Below are 23525 nucleotides of genomic sequence, written 5' to 3'. Positions count from 1 at the left end.
CGTGTATAAAATATTTTTGCAACATTGTATTTGAATGTTCATAATGGTGAGAGGGATACACATTAGCTCCATCTGCAGCTCCGGCTTTCATGCACTTCTATGCCACTTGCCACTTATCTTCTGCTACCACCACCCTGTGGAGACTTCCACTGCTAATGGAAGCTCCATAGTGTTATATTTAATGACTTAATCCTAGCCTACATGATTTGTGAGAAGCTTTGACTTTGTTGACCTCTGATTCCTTAAAGCAATCTCTTCCCTTGGCTTCTTCCGAAGCACCATAGTTTTCTTTCTATCTATATTGATTTTCCTTTCCAGGCTCTTTCTAGGACTTCTCTTCTTACGCTCTCCCCACCCCATTCCTATTATTAAGGTGAGTCAGCCCTCAGCTTTATTTATTTTTTTCTCACTCTACATATCTTTTTGTGGTTATTTCATTCAAATTCTGGCTTCATTTATATTTTATAAGCTTATGACTCCCAAAAGTATTGCCATTTTTGAAACATTAGCGGATATATCTCAATATTTCTTGTACCCTGTTTGTTTACCACTCATTCTTGCAAAAATAAAATAAAACAATGGAATATAAAGGAGCAGGTTTTCCAGGCTCACAAGGCTCAGGAGGAAGTGGCAAGAGTCCAGCGATGAGACAGTTATATGTTCTATCTAGGCAGACATGGCTTGGACCCTAACCTAGTGCTCCCTTGATTTGTTTCCCGAGATAATTGTGGGGGGCTGTGAAATTGTGAAATATTGGCATAAGGAAGATTTTAGAGATATTCTTTGGTCTATAAGTAATAAGTGGCTTCCTTTGCCCGGGCTTCATTATATGCCCGGATTTAGAACCCGGGTCATCTGGAGATCACCCACTACCCACTACCCGCTACCATCTCAGAATCTAATAAGGTGGCACTCTCCCTCTAAATCTGAGTTTGTGTAATTTAAGGAAACTAAGGGAAATCCCTATTTTTTTATGGAGTCACAAGTAATAGGAAACAACAGGAGATTTCAGTTATATTAGTTGTTAAAATTGGTACATAATAGTATAACATCTTGTATGTTGTAACTGAAACAGCAAAAAAAAAATTAAATGTACTTTTTCCTATTTCCTCCAAGGGTCATGTGGAAGACTATATAATCCAGAAGAGATATTTCTACAGTGAATAAAAACCCTTCATATTTAAACCAATTCAAATCTCTTCCTGCCATCTAGGCTGTATCTAGGACACATCTGGATATTTGAAAACATCCAAATTGGACTTTTCCAGTTTTTACCAGAACATTTAGTGAATACAAATACAAAAAACTTACAATCATCTAATCATTTTTTAAAAAGGCAACAGCCTTTCAGTGGGACCTGTATCCCCACAGCACAGCCTTTATTTCTTTCACCGTGTCTGACTTGCCCCGTGTTGGTGGAGGAAGCTGACGTTCAAAGGGTGTGGTTTCTGAGGTTGCCACATGGCCTTGCCGTGACTTAAAATAACCCTCTCTGGCAGCCAGATGGCCCAGGGAGGCACGAAACACAGGGTTCACTGACCTCAGAACTTGATGCCTTAGGACTGGAGGCTCTTTCATGATACCTAACTTTCTGTTTTTATATATCTGGAACACTCTCAGCCTTAAACTGGGATCTTGCTCCTTTTCTCCTTCCTCCTTTTAGTGAAAGTAGAGGGTAAGGATTAATTTTAGGCAGAGAAAGTGAATGCTGACCTTTCATCATTCCCCTGAGAACACTAAGCTTTAACTTCTTGCCAGAAGAAAGTCCCCCTTCTTCAGCTGAAATCCTTTGGAAATTGTGTGAGTAGGAGGTATGGAGAAACCTAGTCTGGGAGTCTGCAAATAGGCAAATAACTTCAGATACAAAATTTAGGTTAAATTCTCCCCTGTATGAAGATGCATAAAATGCTATTCTAGGTATTTAATGATAATGTCTTAAAAAATCAGAGACACAGTCGTTTTGAAGGAAAAGGCAGAGAGCATTACTTGGAGAGGAAAATTATTTTTTTCTCTTTATAGAATGGAAAAATGAGACAAATTGGTTTAAAAAGAGAAGAATATATTGCCGGGGAGATTTTATTAATCAGAAATCTATTTAACACCTACTATGTGCCAGAGTTGGCTCTAGGTTCCAGAAATATAATAGCCAGTAGACTAGATAGACAGGCCCTTTGGCCTCATGGACTTCCCGCTCTAGTGGAAGGCACATGGCAGGAGTCCCAGGCCGGTGAGTGTGTCCACAGGGGTCAGGGATTTCTCTGAAAGGGTGGTGTCTAAGCCAGGAACTGAAAGTGGTTAGATGGACAAAGTCCTCCATTTAGTTTGGCTTCGTTTTCCATGGTCCCATTCCAAAATGAAACAAAACAAAAATTCAGTTTTAAATATTTTATTTTTTTTTTCTATGCTTCTGTGATTGCCTGTCTGAGAGAAAATTCTGATTTCAATAGAAAGCAATTGGATTGCTACTTCTTTCTCTACCCCTCACATGGATATTTATTAGTTCTCATATCTTGGTATGTTATGATCAGGTCTGTTACTTCCTCTAGATTGAGAACCCCTTAAGGTCAGGGATGTCTTGATAGTTTCTGTTCTGGCACATTAGAGCTCTATGATGAGTAAGGAAGAACATCAAGATGGGTGAATAAAAGAAATAGATGCTTTCATAGCCATCATTTTTCATTGTTAAGAAAAGTCTTATATCAATATATACCTTCTTATATCTAATTTGATCTTTAATACCTTTTTTGACCACCCACCATGCGCAGGCCCTGTGTGTGTCCTGGGGATGCGGTGGTGACCAAAGTGGGCTCGATGCTGGTTCTCGTGGAGTGTACAGTTGGGTGGAAGAAGACAGACTTTGTATGAATAATCACTCCAGTATGTAATTCCTAACTCTATCAAAAGGGACAATGGAGGTAAAAATATTGAAATGGAAGATTTTGGCTGAAAATGGTAGGAAAATTTAAACTTTTATCATATTTTTGGATGTCTGTAAGAATTATAACTCATATTTTCTCCCCTTCTATCCTCCTACAATAATTAACTTTTTAAGCTTATGATGCAGAATTTTTATAGGGAAAAGGAGAAGAATTAATATTTGTTACAACTATTTTAGCTGCTTGGCTTCGCTTGGCTCAACTGTTTATGGGAAAACACATTTTTTGGGGGTTGGTAAACACCAGTCTGATTTCTCCCAAATTATTTCCCAATGGTCTTGATATTTAGTGAGTCAGAACTGGACTTTGCATGAAAGTTTTGGAATTCCAAAAAATTTCTGACATCTATAATCAGGGGTGAATGTTCTTGCACATGAAGAATATGGGAAGACAAGTAGATACAGGAGGTGGGAAATATGAGTAGCAGTCATTTGCACTCTTCTCCAAATCTCAGGAAGACTACTCTTAGAAGCTTATGAGATAATTATACACAGAAAAATACATTTTTTTCTGGTTCCATATCTAAGAAATTAACTTAAAATAACTTTCCAGTATTAGAAGTTGAACACTGGAGGAGCAAGCTGACCTCCTTAATATAGCAGGACGACACATTTTGTTAAGTTGGTTTTCATAGTTTCCTTGAAAGTTATGGGTATATATTAGAAGAAACCCTTCAGTATTTTTTCCTTTGTATTCTTCTCCTGTTTACCTTTTGTCCTTTCTTTTGTCTCAGTTTTCCCTGAATGATGAACCTCTGTGAACCATGTGAACCTATGAGCGTTGTTGCTAATATTAATAATACATATGCTATTGGTGGTTAAAAAATGTGCAGAGGTGAGAGGGCACATGAATGGTGTGATAATGTTGAAGAATACTTTTCACAGATTTTTTATTTCTTAGGTCAAGGAAATTGCTAATACTCTGTAAGGGAAAAGCTCATTTGCAACTGTAGATTAATACTGTGCTATTCTTGATGAAAATCTTTAGTTCTAGTCTGGTGTTTAATTGCTTGCCATTTTAATAAAAACATGAGAGCTGAATTGGTGAGAGTAAAGAGAGCACGTTAAGGAAGACAGAATAAAGGAATGAAAAAGGGAGTGTGAACCACTACTGACAACCTCACCACTAGGGTAGGCCACTTCCCGAAATCAATGTCCTGTGTTCCGCTTGTCAGCCACAGATAACCGCCAAGTAACAACTGTATAACAGAAGCAGAGCATAGAGTGGTGGTTACCAGGCCAAGGAAGTGGGGGAAGTGGGGAGATGTTAGTCAAAGCGTGTACATTTCAGTTATGTACAATGAATAAGTCTAGAGATCTAATTTACAGTATGATGACTATAGTTGATAATACTCTTTTGAGTATTGAAAATTTGCCCAGAGAATAGATTTCATGTGCTCTTACCAGACATACATGAAAGCTTAACTATGGAATATGATGCTATGTTAATTAGCCTGACTGCAGCAATCTTTTCACAATATATATGTATATCAAACGTCATGTTGTATACCTTAAACATATATAATTTTAATTAAAAATGAATCATGTATAAGATGCCCTAAATCATATGCCCTAAATCATGCAGTCTGAACAGGATAATTATCTCCAAGAAGGTGACAATTTGTTCAAATATGTGTGCATAATATTACTTTCTTAATGTATAAAGCATAGATATAGAGTATAGAAACAGTTATACAGTATACCTATGATATTAACATTTCTTGGTGGGAGAGCAATTAGAAAATAATATTAAAAAATTTTCCTTAGGGGAAAGGCAGTAATGAGAACTAATGGTGGAGAAACATTGCTTTTAATGGTATCTTTGTGCAGTACATAGAGGAGATACCGTATTTTGCCATGTATAATAAGCACTGTTTTGCCCAAATTTTTGAGGGAAAAATAAGAATGTGCATTATACATGGGTATTACTAATTCTGTATCCCTATAAATGTTCCTAATTCTTTTATTTATGCTTATGCATTAAAAGTGTAACTCTGGAAAGCAATAATGATATCCATATGCAAAATAACACCCTGGAATATGATCATTGGTTTCATTTCTAAATATAACTAAATAAAAAATTGAATTAAAAAATTAAAAGGAAAGATTTTTTTCTTGAAAGTTTGGGCCAAAAATGTGGATGCACATTATACATGGCAAAATATGTTAATATTCTTCTGAGAGAAGCTACTTAATCTTAAAGAATTTGATATTTATTTATGTTATAGCATCAATTAGGAAATGTCCATGACAACATAAAGCCAACATGGTAGCACGGCTAATAAATGATGAAAGAGCCTGAGGCAAATTGACAGTTTTCTTTCTCAATAGCCTCACTATAAATCAATGACCCTGAACCAAAACTGACTCTATATTGTCAATAAAGAAGTAGTAAGAGGTAAATTCTCTTTTGCCTATTTATAAATGCCATGTACAGAACACATAGTTTTTCTGTATATATGTACGATAGACATTCTCTTAACTGACCCCCTCTTAACTAACTTGGCAGATTAACAGAGGTTCTCCATGCCTTCTGTGATACATTCTGGCAGAGGTCCGCGGGACTTGGAACACCACGGGCTCATGGGCTGCACGTGCTTCTCTTCTCCCCAGATAAGTTATATGCTTACCAAGAGTTGGTTTGGTTTATTCCCAAACTTGTTAATTGCGTTTCTTACTATATTGTGTTATTATTTAATGCAAGAGCAGGTAAGTTTACTGTAAAAAGGAAGAGAATTATTGTTTCTACAAAACCCAAGTTGAGTGCTTCAAAAAGAGTCAATAAGGAGAGTTACACTTTCAATTGAGAACAAAGGAATTGTATGCTTGTTCCCAGCCATGTTCAAGTACAGGTACAAAGATGTTAGAGCTTTGGAGTTAGCCAAGCTTGGAGTTTGCCGGAGGAGCATGATGGACAAGATTCAGGAGGTTGAGGGTGTATGTGAGTTAGCGAGTTTAGTGATGGATATTAGACTTTAGACTGCATGAGGAAGGCAAATAAGACCATGAAGGGTAAAAGAGAAAAGATGGTAGGCTTGGTCAACTAGAGGGGGTTGAAATAATAGGGAGAATCATCTGAAAAAATTGGAGGTTGTAATTGGAGAGTAGAATGTTAAAATTGAGATTACGGTGGGAGTGCAGTTACTGGCAATGACAAATAGGACTGGTTGGCTGAAGTGTTGTAGATCGCTAGTCAATGGGGTAAATAGAAAAGATATGAGAGAAGGTGGATTCAGGATGGCAGCAGAGTAACTGGCAGCTATCCACCTCCTACCAGGACCAAACTTGAATTACAACTAAAATATAGACCAATCAACCTAAATTACCAATCAACCTAGAAGACTAGTTGAAGAGAAGTCTTATAACCAAGGATTTACCACATTGAGACTGATAGGAATAGTAGAGACACCAAAGGTCTGGTCCCACTCCCACAGGCAGCATCTAAGATTCTGGAAAGGTCTGTTAGTTGCAAAGGTTCCGCTTGAGAAGAGTGGGATCTCAACCCCAGCCCAGACCACCAGAGCTTGGAAGAGGTGCCCACATAAAAACTGGCTGTGAAAAGTGGCAAGGATTCTGTCCACCAGAAAGAGAGAGGAGTCCACTAAAGATACAGGTGCCCCCTTAAAGGGCCAATGCACAAAATCTCATTCACAGCCACTCACCCTGGACTCCTGTGGAGGAAGGGCAGAGTGCATTCAGGTTGTGTGAGGAGAGACTGGGGTTTGTGGCTGTGGGGAGAGAGCTATGGGAACAGTCACCAGGATCCCCGTTACTCTTTCACACTGAAGATACCATTTTTTGGAGTTCACACAGCATTAGTCTGGGGGAATGCAGAGGGTAGGAATGCAATCCCACCCTCTGGACTCCCTGTAACCCCACCTGCTTGTGCCGTGCTGAGGAGTCAGCTGCCTGGGCTGGGTAGTAGAGGTCTGGGCAGAATCAGGGGGTGTCAGTGACTAAGTTGTGTGGCTTTGGGGTAAGGGCTATTCCCCCTCACTTTCCTGTAAACCTGACTGGTGCCTCCCCCTCACAGGAGATCCACTAGAACCATCCTTTGGGCTTCTGACAGCCCTACCATCCCAACTGCTGGTGGTTTCATCCCATTGAGGTCTGGGCAGAATCTGGAACAGATTGTGTTGCTCTGGAGAGGAGGCTACTCCTCCTACCTTCCCCTAAATCTAACCAGCACCTCTCTGTTAAAGAAGATTCATTAACCTCATTCTTCTAAGTCCCAGTGGTCCCACTTTGCTGAGATGGGGCTCTGGGTAGGTTCTGAAACAGACTGAGTTCTGTGACTCTAGGATGGGGGCCATATTTCCCTTGTATGCCCAGCTAAATCTTGGTCTATTTGAGCCTGATAAACTCTGCTGGCCTCAACCTGCTGACTCCCTGAGACCCCACCCCAACACAAAGGTGTGTAAGCACCCAGCAGGTGGCAGTTAGATTTGGTATACCCTGGGACATTTGCTGAGTGTCCTTAGACCCAGCACTGGCACCAAGTTTGAACCTGTATCAATCTGTTGAACACCACTTGCCCTTACTGGTAACTCACTGACGACCTACCTTATGCAACTCAAATACCACCAGAGGATCTTTCAGTGACTGAGCCTAATAGGCAGCTGGCAAGTGGAAGCAGGTGAAGGTGGATCTTAGAGTGTCTTTGGAGTTTTGCTGACTTGCTCCCAGGCCTGGTGCTTGTAAAAGTCAGCTTTAGTGTGCAGCTTGGTCCTTCCTGTGTACACCTGGCCCAGCAGAGACAGGCACAAACTGGATCACTTTGTAGCTCTAAACAGGTTTCCCTGGGCCAGTCACAGACAGCATCTCACATTAGCCTGCACCAGAGTCCCTTCCAAGAGGCCCCAGAACAAACACACCCAGTGGCCAGCTTCAACAAATCAGAGTAGGATTCTGTTAGATTCACAAGCAGCATAACCAAAAGTAGATCTCAGCAGGCACCAGGCTCTGCTGAGGTGAATTCTGCTTTGTGTGGTCGGTACCTGCACAGCAGCTTGTGCACTATGGTTGGGGTTGATACTCACTGTCAGCCAGCCTGAGGGTTGACCCCATACACCAATGGGCCAATAACAATCTAGACTCAGTTACAATAATAGGGCCCACATAACCCATACAAAGGACATTCCAGAAGCCCCCAGCTCAAGTGATCCCGACTGCACCTCTGGGTCCCACAGGACATCTACTACATAAAGCCACCCTACCAAGACTGGGAGTCACAGCAGATCTACATAATATATAGAAACAAACAAAAAGAAGTAGCCAAAATAGGGAAACAAAGAAATATACCCCTAATGAAATAGCAGAAGAAATCCCCAGAATGAGAGCTAACTGAAAAGGAGGTAAACAACTTATCAGATATAAAATTCAAATAAATGGTTATAAGGATGTCAAAAAAACTTAGTGAGAACTACAATAGCATGAAAAAGGACATAGAAATGATATAAAAGAACCAATCAGAAAATGAAGGATACAATATCTGAAATGAAGAATACACTAGAGGGAATAAGCAGTAGTTTGGATGAAGCTGAGAACTGAATCAGTGACATGGAAGACAAGGTAGAAGAAAACACCCAATCAGAACAGCAAAAAGAAAAATATGAGGATAGTTTAAGGGATTTGGGGGGCAACATGCAGCATGACAACATCCGCATCATAGGGGTACCAAAAAGAAAAGAGATAACAATAGTTTGAGGACCTATTTGAGGAAATAATGGCTGAAAACTTCCCTAACCTGGTGAAGAAACAAGACACACAAGCCCAGGAAGCACATAGAGTCCTAATCAAGGTAAACCCAAAGGGTCCACACCAAGGAATAACATAATTAAAATAGCAAGGGTTAAAGACAAAGAGAGAATCTTAAAAGCTGCAAAAGAAAGATAGTTACTTAGACCTCCCATAAGATTGTTACCTGATTTCTCAACAGAAACCTTTCAGGCCAGAAGGGATTGGCATGAAATATTCAAAGTGATGAAAAGCAAGGACCTATAACCACAACTACTCAGCAAGACTATCATTTGAAGTTGAAGGAGAAATAAAGAGCTTCTTAGACAAAGAAAAGCTAAATGAGTTTGTTATACCAAATCAGCATTACCAGAAATGTTAAAGGACCTTTAAGAAGAATAAGAAGAGCCCTGGCTGGCGTAGCTCAGTGGATTGAGCTCGGGCTGGGAACCAAAGTGTCCCAGGTTTGATTCCCAGCCAGGGTACATTCCTGGGTTGCAGGCCATAACCCCCAGCAACTGCACATTGATGTCTCTCTCTGTCTCTCTCTCCCTCCCTCCCTTCCCTCTCTAAAAATAAATAAATAAAATATTTTAAAAAATCTAAAAAAAAAGAAGAATAAGAAGAAGAAAAGAAGAAGGAGGAGGAGGAAAAGGAGAGGGAGAAGAAAGAGAAGAAAAAGAAGAAGACACACGGAGGAACATAAAAAATAAAATGGCAATAAACATGTACCTATCAATAATAACTTTAAATGTAAATGGCTTAAATGCCCCAATCAAAAGGCATAGGGTAGCTGAATGGATAAGAAAACCAAGATAATTATATATGCTGTCTGCAAGAGACCCATTTAAGAATGAAAGATACACACAGACTAAAAATAAAGGGATAGACAAAGATATTTCATGCAAATGGAAATTTAAAAAAAACTAGTTAGCAATACTTATATCAGAAAAAATAGACTTCAAACCAAAGGCTATGTAGTAAGAGACAAAGAAGGACTTCACATAATGATAAAGGGATCAATTTAACAAGAGGATATAACCCTTGTAAATATTTACGCACCCACATAGGAGCACCTAAATATGTAAAGCAAATCTTGATGGACATAAAGGGAGACATTGACAGTAATGCAGTAATAGTTGGGGACTTTAGCATCCCATAGACATCAATAAATAGATCTTCTAGACAGAAAATCAACGAAGAGACAGTAGCCTTAAATGACATACTAGATCATATGGATTTAAGGGATATCTGTAGAGCATTTCATCCCAAAGCAGCAGAATATACATTGTTTTCAAGTATACATGAAACATTTTCTAGGATAGACCACATGTTAGGACAGAAAACATCTCAATAAATTTAAGGAGATTGAAATCATATCAAGTGTATTCTCTGATCATATGGTATAAAACTAGAATTTAATTACAAGAAAAAAATGAAAAATACATGAAGACATGAGCATAAATAACATGGTAGTAAACAGCAAATGGGTTAACAATGATATCAAGGAAGAAATTAAAATATACTTTGAAAAAAATGGAAAATGAGAACACAACAACCCAAAATCTATGGGACATGGCAAAAACAGTCCTAAGAAGGAAATTCATAGCATTACAGGCCCATCTCAAGAAACAAGAAAAATCTCAAATAAACAATCTAACTCTACAGTTAAAGAAATTAGACAAAGAACAAAAAACAAAGCCCAAATGAGTAAAAGAAAGAAAATAATAAAGATCAGAAAAAAAATAAGAAAAATAGCATCTGAAAGAACAATACAGAAGGTCAATGAAACTAAGAACTGGTCCTTTGAAAAGATAAGCAAGATTAACAAAACATAAACAAGACTCATCAAAAAAAAAGAGCCCTGGCTGGTGTGGCTCAGTTGGTTGGGTGTTGTCCCATAAAGTGAAAGGTCACCAGTTTGATTCCTGGTCTGGGCACATGCTTAGGTTGTGGGTTTAGTGCCCAGTTGGGATGCATGCAAGAGGAAAATAACTGATGTTTCTCTCTTACATCGAGGTTTCTCTCCTTCTCTTTTCCCCTCCTTTCCCCTTTCTCTAAAAATACATAAATTTTAAAAAGAAGAAAGAGAGAGATCCCAAATAAGTAAAATCAGAAATGAAAGAGAAGTAACAACTGACTGTGCAGAAATACAAAGGATTTAAAAAAATATTATGAACAACTACGTGCCAACAAATTGGATGGTCTGGATGAAATTTATAAGTTCCTCTAAAAAACAATCTTCTAAAATGGAATCAGGAAAAATCAGAAAATCTGAATAGACAAGATTACAACTAATGAAATTGAAGCAGTAATAAAAAAACCTCTCAATAAACAAAAGTCCTGGGCTGGATGTATTCACAGGTGAATTTCACCAAACATTCAAAGAAGGACTAACATCTGTCCTTCTCAGACTATCCAAAAAATTCAAGAGGAGGAAAAAATCCCAAGCTTATTTTATCAGGCTAGCATTATCCTAATTCCAAAACCAGACAAAGACACTACAAAGGAAATTATAAGTCCATGTCCCTGATGAACATAGATGCTAAAATCCTAAACAAAATATTAGCAAATTGGATCCACCAAAATGTTAAAAAGATCATATACCATATCAAGTGGGATTTATTCTGGGATGCAAGGTTCATACAATATTCTCAAGTCAATATATTTGATACACTATATAGATAAAAAGAAGGGTAAAAATCACACGATCATATTAATAGATGCAGAAGAAACATTTGATGATATCTAGTGCCCATTTATGATAAAAACTCTCAACACAGTATGAAGAGAGGAAACATACCTCTACATGATAAAGGCCATTCAAACCCACAGCCAACATCATACTCAATGGAAAAAACTAAAAATGTTTCCCTTAAGATTAGAAACAAGACAGGGATATGTGCTTACACCATTCTTACTCAACATAATACTGGAAGTCCTAGCCACAGCAATCAGATAAGAAAAAGAAACAAAAGGCATCCAGATTGGAAAGGAAGAAGTAAAACTGTCATTATTTGCAATGACATAATAATGTATATATAAAACACTAAAGATTCCACCAAAAACTACTACAACTGATAAATGAATTCAGTAATGTAGCAGGATACAAAATAAATATCTAGAAATCAGATGCGTTTTTATACACCAATAAGAACTATGAGAGAGACAAACTAAGAAAACAATTCCATTTACAGTTGCTGAAATAAAATAAAATACCTAATAAATTTAACCAAGGATGTAAAAGACCTATACTCAGAAAATTATAAGACACTGAAGGAAGAAATCAAAGAAGATACAAATAAGTGGAAGTACAGACCGTGTTTATGGATAGGAAGAATCCACATAATTAAAATGTGCATACTACACAAAGCAATCTCTAGATTCAACACAATTCCTATCAAGATGCCAATGGTGTATTTCACAAAACCAGAAAAATATTCCAACAATTTATATGAACACAATGGAATATTACTCAGTGATAAAAAAAATGAAGGAACTATTACCTTTGTGACAGCATGGGTGGACTTGGGAAATATTATACTAAGTGGAATAAGCCACTGAGAGAAAGACAAGTAGTGTATGACTTCACTCACATGTGGAATCCGATGAACAAAATAAACTAACAAAATAGATACACACTCATAGATACAGAGAACAAATGGACAGCTGTCAGAAGGGAGGTGGGTTGGGGGGCTGGGAGAAAAAGGTGCAGGGATTAAGCAACAATAAAAAACAACTAATAGACACTGACAAAAGTACAGTGATTATCACAGGGAACATGGGGTAGGAGGAGGTAGGAGAGGGTTGTAGGGGCATAAATGGTGATGGAAGGAGATTTGACTTGGAGTGGTGAACACACAATACAATATACAGATGATGTATTATAGAATTATATGCCTGAAAAGTATATAATTTTATTAAGCAATGTCACTCTAATAAATTCAGTAAAAACTGAGCCAATTAAAATATTAAAATACTCCCGCCCCTGCCCCCAGAAAGCCTCCAATTTACTTTAAAAAATGCTATATGGGGCCAGGTTTTATTGGAAGGATATTGAAATCACCAAGAATTCACCTCAGAAATAAGCTTGGAGGAAGACAGTGAGAAGGCTCAGGGAATAAAGAGTGACATGTGATTCAGTAAATGACAAGTCAGTAAGTGCCAAAGGTGCTCAGAGGACCGAGAATATTGTGAGCTGGCATGGCTGGAAAAGGTGTTGTGGAAGAATGGGATTATGTCGGGGCGTTGAAGGCTAAAGAGTCACATTGGGATAGACAGAGAGGACGGGGAAGGTGTTTCAGGGTGTGGGTCATAGAATAAGCAAAAGCCAAACAGGAGGAAGGAGTGTGGTATTTTTGGTGTTTTGAATTTATGAGGTGTGGTGGTCTGGATTGTGAAAAGTTACAAATGCTGGACTGGGGATTTTTGTTTTTGTGCTTCTCACTTTTTCTGTAGAAAAATAGTAATTGCTTGGCTATTGCGTTTTAGAATTTTCTGAAAGCACTAATTTCTACTGATGTTATTCTGTGAGCCAGAAGTCTTTCTTCCACTGAAGTTCTGAGGCTGTGAGAAACTGCCTACACTTGTAAACTTTAGTAAATAGTCAAACACATTAAAATATAAAAGGGTAGATGGAAATAGATTAGAAAATTAGCAAACAAAATTTGAGTTTGCCCCCGAGTTTACTTGGAGTCTACGTTTTCAGAAGCTTGTATCTGGTAAACCTCAGAGTCCTTATCTTTGAACCCTGATCTTAGAGCTCTTTATCTTACAATGTCAGCCCTTCAAATTTGTGATTTTTTTTCCATACAACTAAAAGTAAACTAAGTTAATTCTACCACTTCCACTTCCTTTTGACTTTCCATTCACTATTTTTGTAGAGCACAACAATAATTTACTGATTTGAGATGAGATATTGAACAGTTATGAGAACCAGTCTGGCCAGGGTCTTCTAATTTCTTTAGCTAGAACAACATGGAAAGCCAAGTTATCAGAAAGATTCTAGGTGAGGTATAATCAGAATAAAGGTAATTCTTTCTAGATGAGACAAATGTTTAGTGATATCAAGCTATGCACGCTCAATGTGTCCATCTCCAAAAGGGTCTTTCTTTAGTTCATCACTTATTTTAATCAGGGTCCTAATGGAAATCAGAGTCCAATCATGGAACGAGATGGCACACTCAAAGGTTTCCTTGAAGAGACTTTAACCAAAGGACTCTTAACAGGGGGGTGTGCAGGGTTACGGGAGCTAAGAAAGATGAGGAAGCACTGAGGGGACTAGTGATGTTGGGATGCCGTTACTGCTCCTAGGCCTGAAGGGATAAGGAGAGTGAGTGGTGTTAGAGAACCCAGCATGAGCTACAGTCATGAAAGAGAAACACCCAGCAGGAACTGTGGCTGTCAATAGAGGAATAAGACCACAGTCAGGGAGACAGCAGACAAAATAAAACCCAGGTCTCTCTCTCTCCTCACCCTTCAGTCTTCTCCAATTGGTAGAACCCACTTGCAAGCCAGAGGGCAAGAGAGCCCAGATGATGGAACCAAAGGGGTCAACCTCTTGAGGTACAGCAAGGAAGAGAAGAGCCAAGAATGAGTCTGGAGAGGACGAAGAACAGGCAGCACTCCAGTTACTCAACTCTCCAGTTCTTCAGAAATTCATGTACTTTCAGCTCCTTTTGAGAGAAGCACTTTATTAAAATTTTAAAAATTAAAAATCTAATTTTTTTTAAATTAAGCTACTGTTAGGGTTTTGGAGAGGGCTCAATAAATAGAACAGACTGGGGAATAATCTAAGTAATAGGTGGCAGCTAAAATGCCATGCTTGAGATTGGTCAAGTTAGGTTGGAGGCAATAACTTCATGGGAGCAGCTATGAATCTACCAACTGAGCCCAGAAAATTGAATTTGTTTTGTGTAACCAGCACAATTCATCAGTCTTCTCTGCCTGGTCTCATAAGGCACCAGACCATGTGGGAGAGAGCCTGTTCCTAGAGGAGAGTAGAGAATGTGTGCCTCCTCTGGCTGTTTGGCCTCCCCACCCCTTTCAGAGGAAGATGGGTAAAAAAGGGCAGGCCAACCCATCAGGGCAAAGCTGGAAGTGGAGAGTCCAGGATATGCCCTTTGAGATCAGCTCATGTCCAGAGGAAGGGTGAGGCTGGACCACACATGCCTCAGTATTCTTCCCAAACTCACCAGGCGAAGAAGTCTCTCCACCGCCTTGCGGCAGAGTGAATGAAGGAAATGGGAGGGATCTGCCTTTTCCCCATTCCATTTTCTCTTTCATTGGTTCATTCAACTTACACGCTTTCAGCAGTCAAGCACCCTATAGCTGCTGGGAATGCAAAGATGAATAGGATGTGATTCATCCCTAGATGGTAATACAAGAACAGCATACCGTTACTGAGGATGTTCCTGAAGGCAAGGCATGTTTTCATTCATTTCTCACAAAATATTCACAGCCACCAGAGAGATGGATACTATTACTAACCTTATTTCACAGTTGAAGAAACTAACTAAGGCTTGGCAAGGCTGAAGGACTTGCTCCAAGTCACAGAAGTTCGCTAGTGGCAGAGCCAGGGTTGAAATCTAGGCAGAGCTAGGGTTCTTAATTCCTTCCCATGTCATAGGCCCGCGGTGGAGACAGGCCTGTGAACAAATAATTACAATGTAATGAATGAGGTAAGTGCTAATGGAGGGATGTACAGAGCACAGAGGAAGGACTGAGTAAACAGGCCTACGTGTGGGACATTTGTGCAATTTCCTCTGTCTATTGCCAGAAATTAACATACTGAAGTCTTTTTGGGGCTTGATTTATTATTATTCTACATGGATTCAGATATACAGCTCAGTTCATGGTGCCCTGCTGCCCCTCCCAAGTGCAACAGCACTTAAAATAATTTCTTCCTGACACCCTGGACCCTCTCCAAGAGTTCTGTTCTAGCTTTTGGACAAGGCAGAAACAGGAAGAGGATGTCCTAATGTTCCCTGACTAGAGACCTGAATTGGAATTTGGAATCATTTTCTGATTTAAATCACTGTTAAAACTCTATCATCCTGTTATATGTGTGTGTGTGTGTGTGCACGCACTTGTATGCATGCATGTGAGTCAGTGTCAGCTATGTTATACACCAGCTATAATAAATGTGCTACATAAAATCACTAAAATCAGCTGTGACATTGGTTAAATTTCTATACTTCTACAGTTTATAGGTCTTATATCAAATGAAGACAATTTCTCTTCATAAAGTAAAATTTTCTCACCTCAAAAACTTGTTTGGCTATGACTTTATCATAATTTAGTAGTAATATATTACAATTTCTGTTAATCACACAAAGCCAGTTATGTTTCTGTTTCATTCCTTTATTAGGAATTGTTTCCATTTGGCCCCCTTTCCGGCAGCTTATCTTGGAGATACTGAACATTCATACATTTGGTTTTCATACCACTTGAAACTAGAGTGGTTACCATTAAGTTTATATGACCAGACTGGGTACTGTAAACAGTTGTCTGCACTGCCAAGTGATGGCCTATTCATGCCAGGATATTAAGCACATCCTGTAGTCTGGCGTAAACACCAGGTGGAATTCGAATCCATTCAGCACAGAGACCCTCACTCTTTCCTCCTTAATAAATGAAAATCTCTGGGAAGTCCCTGCTCAGGAATTCTCTATTCCTTTTAAAGTCTGCGAGTCTCACTCCAAAACGAACCAAGAAGAGGACTGGATGAATCACTCCTTAGCTCCCTCTATTCACAACGTATTTCTTAGAGTGACCTCAGGAACTCACAGAGAAGTTCCAAGTTAACACATAGCCCCTTCTTGTACTAGGTTATTCTTTCAGGGATTCAAGGTTGAAGAAATTCTTCCTTCTTTACAAAGTTGAAATTGCGTGGGAGCTTTGCAGCCCTGTCTCATTACTATACCATTCTCCTATTGGAGCTGTAGAAACGACAAAGTGAGACAAGGTGATCTTCCCAACCACAAGATAACCTCTGGGTCTCAATGTCATCAGAGGCAGTGTCTTTGACCTATGAGATAACTGGTGACACTATTGAGACCCAATTAGAGCCATCATCAGGGGAGATTCCCAGGAGGAGGTACAGCCTGCTTATTACTGATATCACCACAGAAAGGTCCAGGGGCATTGTAGCTTTATTTCAATGGCCTTTCACTCCTTAGGCATACCGGGGTATCACACTGGCATAGACAGCCTGAGAAATGGAGTATATTTGGAGGAGAGCACATGCAATGGCTTTGTAGGCAGGAAAAGAAGCCGCGTCTTCTAATAACTTACCCATCATCAAAGGAGTAATCTGAAAATTGACAATTGTGGCAAACCACTGGCCATCTCTCAATATCAATTCTCTCTTTTTTCTATAATAACAGAATCTCCAATATGTAGCTGGAAACAGCCTTGAAGCCCTGTTGGTCATGTGACTAAGTTTGACCAATGGGATACAAGCAGAGGTGATGCCATTTCTGGGTTGTGCTATTAAAGGGAAGGGCAGGTCCTCCCTTTCTCCACCTTACCTTCTGGTTGACTAGAATGTGAGTGTGAGGGTGATCCATCCTGGATCCTGTGGGTCCAGGGATGACAGAGCTATATGATAGAAGAAACCTGGGCCTTTGAGCCTCGAGCTGCCACACTAGACCTGGACTGCTTATTCCCAGACTGTTAGGTGAGAGAGGAAAAATCATCTATTATGTTGAAACCACTGTTAGTCTGGGTCTCCGTCAAAGCCCCCAAGACTTTATCCTAAGTCAGTGACTGGATTTCAGAAGAATAAAGTCAATTTTAGTTGAGAACATTGCCTTTTAATCAAACTCATCCATTTCAAAAGGTAACGTTACTTCTCTCAGAGCTCTGTAGCTTCCATTTATGGTGCTGCCTTTTGGGGGCTACCCAGGAAAACAAAGTGCTCTGAAATTAGGCCCAGTTAGAATAGGGAGTGGAGATCTAGACTTTTCTCTTTGACTCAAAAATCCTGCCCAGAACTGTAATTTACTACAAACATTGCCCTATTTCTCTGGCACTCCTCATGATTGACATCTGTAAGAGAGGGAGTACTTTCTCAGACATAAGTCCAGTGTTTGAACTTGTTGCTAGGACATCTATGGACTTTCCATATTCTATCCCAGGAAAGAAATATAACTTTTCTTTGATGCCACATTCTTCTTTAGCCAGAAATACAAGGAAACCACTGTTTGCTGTGGGGTTTTGGCAGAATGCTGAAGTGTGGCCTGGATCGGGGAACCCACAATCCAAGAATAAGGCACCATTTATGTACAAAATTGTTGAATTTGGGTAGAAACTAGGTTCAGCTATGTTTGTGAAGCCACTGTCTTGCAGGGTCAAAAAGAGCTTATTTTTCAAGTAAGTGTGTTTCACTGTTTACTGGCGACACTACCAAAATAATTATTTCCTGTGTGGGTCACTGGGAGTGAGGTAATCCCAAGGAAAATGTTCCATTGTGCTTACTGGGCTGGGCAGTGTGGCAGCTCCAGATCTTCCCTTAAAGCAACAGTGATCGTGTTGAATGGTCAAGTCTGGTTCATTTGCCCCGGGGAGGGAGATTCATTTTCTAATTGATACTTTCAGGATCTTGTGAGATATGGCAAATGTGAAGGTACACATGCACATATACATGTCTGTGAGTTCCCTTGTCATGCTGGCTCATTTAAATAGTTTTATAGATATTTTGGAAAGACAATGTATATATGAGCCAAGATAATGCTTTCTGTTCCTGTCAATGTAAAAACAGAACTTGCTTTGTACAAGTTACTCATTTGCTTATCTGTCTTGGGCCACTTGAGGGCATGCTTTATTTGCCTTTGCCTCCCAGCCCATAGTAATGAGCCTATTGCCGAGTGCAATGGTATTTATTAATTATCTGAGGATGAATATATGGCTTACAAAGGAAGTGAATTTCAGGGAGGGAAATAATACCCCAGAACTGGTTTCCCTGGTACGATGACATCAAGATGAGAGAGATCTCCAGGAAGAGTGCCTGGCCAGCCAGGATTAGAGCATTCCTGAGGTGCAGAACTCCATGGTTCTAGATAATAAACAACTGTACTTCCTACTGCCATCCTCCGTGGAGTCAGAGAAGTAGGTACAGAGTTATCCATACCAGTTGTTAGAGACTGGCAAAGCAAGTATGGTGGACGGTGGCAGCTGGATCAACAGGTGACAGACAGTCAAACTAGGCCAAATAGGATACCACTTCTGGTCCAAAGAGCAGAGGAAGGCTTTTGAATATACATCATCTGATACTTTGCCTACTTTCCATTGTTACTCTGATATAGGAGCTTAGCATGTATATTACAGATTATAGAGGTGTGTATTATAAGGAAGAATGCTCATCACCGATGAGTCCACTCACCAAATTATTAAGTGCCTACTGTATGCCAGACATTGCATTGGCACTGAGATACAGAGGTAAACAGGCCAGATCTGGGGGTCCCTTTCCTTAAGAACTTTAGCCTCTAGTAAGAGATGGACAAAAGCACAAACATTATATATATATATATATATATATATAAATATATATATATATATATATATAATTAGCATTAGCAAGTTGTGGTCATTTATTTTTATCTTTTTATTGATTTTTTTGAGCGCACATGTGAGAGAGAAAGAAACATCAATTGCTTGCCTCCCATCTGCACCTCAATGGGGGATAGAACCCGCAATCTAGGTATGTGTCCTGAATCGAACCTGCAACCTTTTGGTGCGTGGGATGATGCTCCAACCAACTAGGCCACCTGGCCAGGGAAAATTGTGGTCATTTAAGAAAAATCACCTGGATATTGAGGTAGGGAATAAAAGAAGTATCTAATTTACATAAGGTGGCCAGAAATGACTGTCAGGTGGAGGCATGAGCTTTGGAAAGACTAAAGGGGAGGAATATTCCAGATGGAGGAAAGAGCTCTTGTGAAGGACCTGACACCTAAAAGAAACTGGTATTTTAGAGTATAAAAAACAGTGCTCATGTGTCTGCAGTAGGGTGAATGATTGGGAGCATGCACCCTAAGTGGCAGAAATCCTCCAAGGATTTTTGGATCTACTGTCAAGGACAGAATAGCATATGGAGGATGTGGAGTGCTTGCAGAGTCATCAGGAGGCTTGACATCATTATCCAGAGCAAGGAGTCTGGGCTTGAGTGTGGTCCTTCCACTGTATGTTGCATCTCATCTCAGCACTGTATGTCTCACCTGGTTGAGTACAGTGAGCAGTGGAAAACTGGAATTCATCTAAAATGAGGGAGCAAAACAAGTGCACATGGAACTAAAGAACTTATGATTCTGGACCAAGTTTCAGGCCCAAATGAGAAAATCATGGTTGGGAGTTGCCACCCACACCTACTCGATACTTGGAACTGGAGGCTAAAGAGAATGCTGATATTGAAATGAACTTTCTGCTCCTGATCTTTCAGGATAGAAGACATCTGAAAAGAGTCCTTTATGAGTGTCATTAAGATGCTATCAAATTCTAGTTCAGACTGTAGGGCATGCAGTGCTTGTGTGTGTGTGTGTGTGTGTGTGTGTGAGCCACATGTAGGTAGACTGATGCTGATGACCACCAGATGTATTGGCTTATTCAGGGATTCTTTAAGCAGGGGTCTGACATAATCTTGAGCAGGAAAAATTATCTTCATTTTCACTAACATCTCTAACTGAAAGTTAGCATTTCAATGATATATTTAGGCAATACGCCACAGTAATTTTAGCATCAGTAGAAACCACAGATATTTTCATATCACATTATAGTTGTTTCAGGTATCTTAAAATATCACTTATGCTTATCAGTACTTCAAAATTATAGTAATTATCACACCATAGCTAGATCTTGTTATTTAATGTGCTAATAAAACTCATTTATTACTATTTAGGTTTTTTAAAGGGTTTGAAAATTGCATTTCAGTACTCCAGTTTTCTTTGTAGTTGTATGCATTTTATTGTTTGCATTTCAAAACATGGCTATAGGAAAGGTTTGCAGGCTCCCAGACTACCAGACAGGTCCTTGACATAAAAATTTAAGAACTGCCACACTTAATGGATAGTCCTGCCAGTTCGATGCATGTAGTAGGAATGTTGGGGACATGCTAGCCACACATCCACTTCCATCTGAATCATGTTTGCATTCTGACTGAGTAGAAAAAGTAAAGAGGCAATGAGTACTTGTCAACCCCATGTTTGTGAAGAAACATACATATTTTTTATCCAGTTTGTAAATCAATTCAGAGGTTGAATTTCTGAGAAATAAAAAGATTGATAAATCAAGAAAGACAAGAGAGAGCTTTGAGAGAAAGTGCCCATAATCTTGGGTACAAAGAGTACATTTCCACCCACCTTTGCTAAGTAAGCAGAGATCTGGGAAAAGAACAAACATAATTTTCTCAAAACTTTAACCTCCAGGGCCTAGGGAAAGTCCATTCAGCCAGCCCCAGCCTTCCCCATTCCCTTGGGCTTTAGCCTCAGGGTCCTCAGAGGGGACCTCTGTAAGCACAGGCAGATCATTAACCAGTCTGCCACCTCCCATGGCTCAGCCACTGGAGGGATGCTATTTTTAGGAAATCTAATTTCTGGCAGAGACATAGCACCCAGCAAGCCCTGAGAAGTCAGCCTGGTTTCCCAAAGGTCTGAGGCGGCACCCAGGGATAAGAGATGCCTTCATGCCCCTCGGCTGAAAGAGATGTCTGTTCACTTTTTCAGGGCTATTAGAAATAGAATTTAAAGCTCAAGAGGCCGCTCACTCCACAACATCCTCCACTCTCCATCACACAAACAGAATAATGTTTTCTGAAGATGCCTGTCCCTTTGATTCACATCTAGTGGATCTCATTCTGAAACAATAGTTTAATGAAGTGATGGTTTATTGGCAAACAGCTAGGAATCAGAGAAATCTTCGACTCCCCCAAGATCACAGTCTTAGAGCTAGAAGAAGTGTGCTTCATTCCTTTTCTGCTGTTAAGTAGGTCTTCTCATCTATAAAATGGGCTAGTAAGAATGGCTCCACACAAGGTTTATACAAGATTATGTGCGTGAATGGGAAGTGCCTGGTCAGTGCTCATTAATGTCTAACTGCTATCACTTCCATTTTCCTAGACAGGTGTGATAGCCTTGAAGAGGTTTCCTCCTTTTTAATTAATAGTGAGGTATTAGTTTATTCCCAGGCCTATTTATTATTGACTCCTTTCTTTCCCCTACAAATGATTTTCTCTCTTATCTCTTCAGTCTTTCTCTCTGTGATGCCTTCCTTGCTGGAGCATGAAAACATGCTCACCTGACCTGACATATCTCTCTGTCTCCTGCTGCCTTCTGTCCCAAGCTCTGGGACCTGTCTTCTTACAGAGAGCTGGTGTTCTGCTCTGGGCCCAGTGGTAGCTTAGTGGTGAAGACTCTGCCCTTGTAGGTGGGGCCTGTGTTTTTCTGAAAATGTCTATGACTGATAGGTAAATATGCCTCATTCTGGGGTTCTTGCTGTGGGTGCAAATCTTAACCACATTCTCCGGTAGTACTGTACCAGTAATATTTGCATCTTCATCAGCATGACTCTTTTCTTTCTTAGTCCCCCTTATTAGATTTAGAACTGAATTAGCAGGTAAAAGGGAGTTATCTGTTGGCCTCCTCAGACCCTGACTATGGAAAAAATGTCATAGCGTAAGGGACAGGTGGGGGAAAAGCAGCTTGCAATCTGATCTGTGTTCATGGCTTTTTTATAGTCCGGACGAGGGAGCAACAGAGAACCATGCCTATCCACCCCCACCATTTACCCCCTTCCCATGCTCCCATTGAACCAGTATGAGGTCTCAGAAATCCCATTCAACATTGTGATTCAGGCAGCTGACATCAATCAACTGGAGTTGATGTAAGAGATTAAACCTTTTTGAAAGCCTGGGCCTAGCATGCTGATACCTTCAAAATCTGTAGCAGCAGCCCAGACCTGGGCATTGACCCATATTGTGGAAGTGCCTCATTGTTCTCAGTACAAAGAGCAAACTTCTTGCCGTGTCCCGATTGCTCCTGAATGCCTGTCATCACCCTTGCCTTTGCTCAGAGTTCCTTCTGCTCCAGCCACACTAAGCTCCTCATAGTTCTCTCAGCAAGCCATGTACTTTAAAGCTTTCTCAATGTAGTATATCCTTTGCTTAGAAGGAAAGTCCCTTTCTTCCCCACTTCTGGTCTGGCCAGTTTTGCTTCTCCAAATCATAGCTTCCCTGCACTGAAAGCTTGTCTAGGCAAATTAGGGGCTTCTTCCTCAGTGTTTCTTCCAGACTTGAATTCTCTGGGGACAGCCTTGATTTTCCTGGATGCTCAAGGTATAGAACAGGCCTTCTATATTGTGGGCACTGACCATATGTTTGTTGAGTCAATGAGTACGTTTTCCAGGTTGCTGTATATAGACTTTCCTACTCTTGTTTGTTCTGCAGTGAAGCCAGCTAAATGATTCCAGTTTTTCTAGAAGAGTGCTAGGACAATTTGGCACAGTAAAGCTGGCCAAATTTCATGCAATGAACAACAGCATGAGAAATCAGTGCAGATTAGATTCCTGATGATGAGGAGATTTCCTTGTGTTTCAATGTTGAGTTTGGCCCCTCACTGAATGGAACGATGACTTAGGTTTCAGTTGTCCCAGCACTGAGCACCTGTGGTATAAAGGGGGCTGAGTGCTGTGAGAACAAATGTAGTCTGGAGTTTTCCTCAAGACGGTGTATAACAGACATCGCATGCACTGTGGTGTTAATGGCTATTTCTGGATGGATTCTTACACAAATACTAGATTTGTCTGGACCTTGCCTCAGGAAACAGCCTCTTATTCCTGCTCCTTACTGTTATTATTGGGCTTC

The 23525-nt window shown here is 39.9% G+C and overlaps 1 long non-coding RNA gene across 4 annotated transcripts in view; it reads left to right on the top strand.

Moving 5' to 3' along the window:
• LOC118500018 overlaps positions 1-23525 on the top strand; it is a 41929-nt gene that overhangs the window by 14995 nt on the left and 3409 nt on the right. For 2 of the 4 annotated variants that reach the window (XR_004902541.1, XR_004902540.1), the window contains 2 exons: positions 2766-4066; positions 14154-17513. This is a non-coding gene — a long non-coding RNA (uncharacterized LOC118500018). The remainder of the gene's footprint in view (positions 1-2765; positions 4067-14153; positions 17514-23525) is intronic. The other 2 variants (XR_004902543.1, XR_004902542.1) reach the window with 2 other exon arrangements.

The sequence above is a fragment of the Phyllostomus discolor genome, chromosome 4, assembly GCF_004126475.2.
Source record: "Phyllostomus discolor isolate MPI-MPIP mPhyDis1 chromosome 4, mPhyDis1.pri.v3, whole genome shotgun sequence".
NCBI lineage: Eukaryota > Metazoa > Chordata > Mammalia > Chiroptera > Phyllostomidae > Phyllostomus > Phyllostomus discolor.
This window is presented reverse-complemented; position numbering and strand designations above follow the sequence as displayed.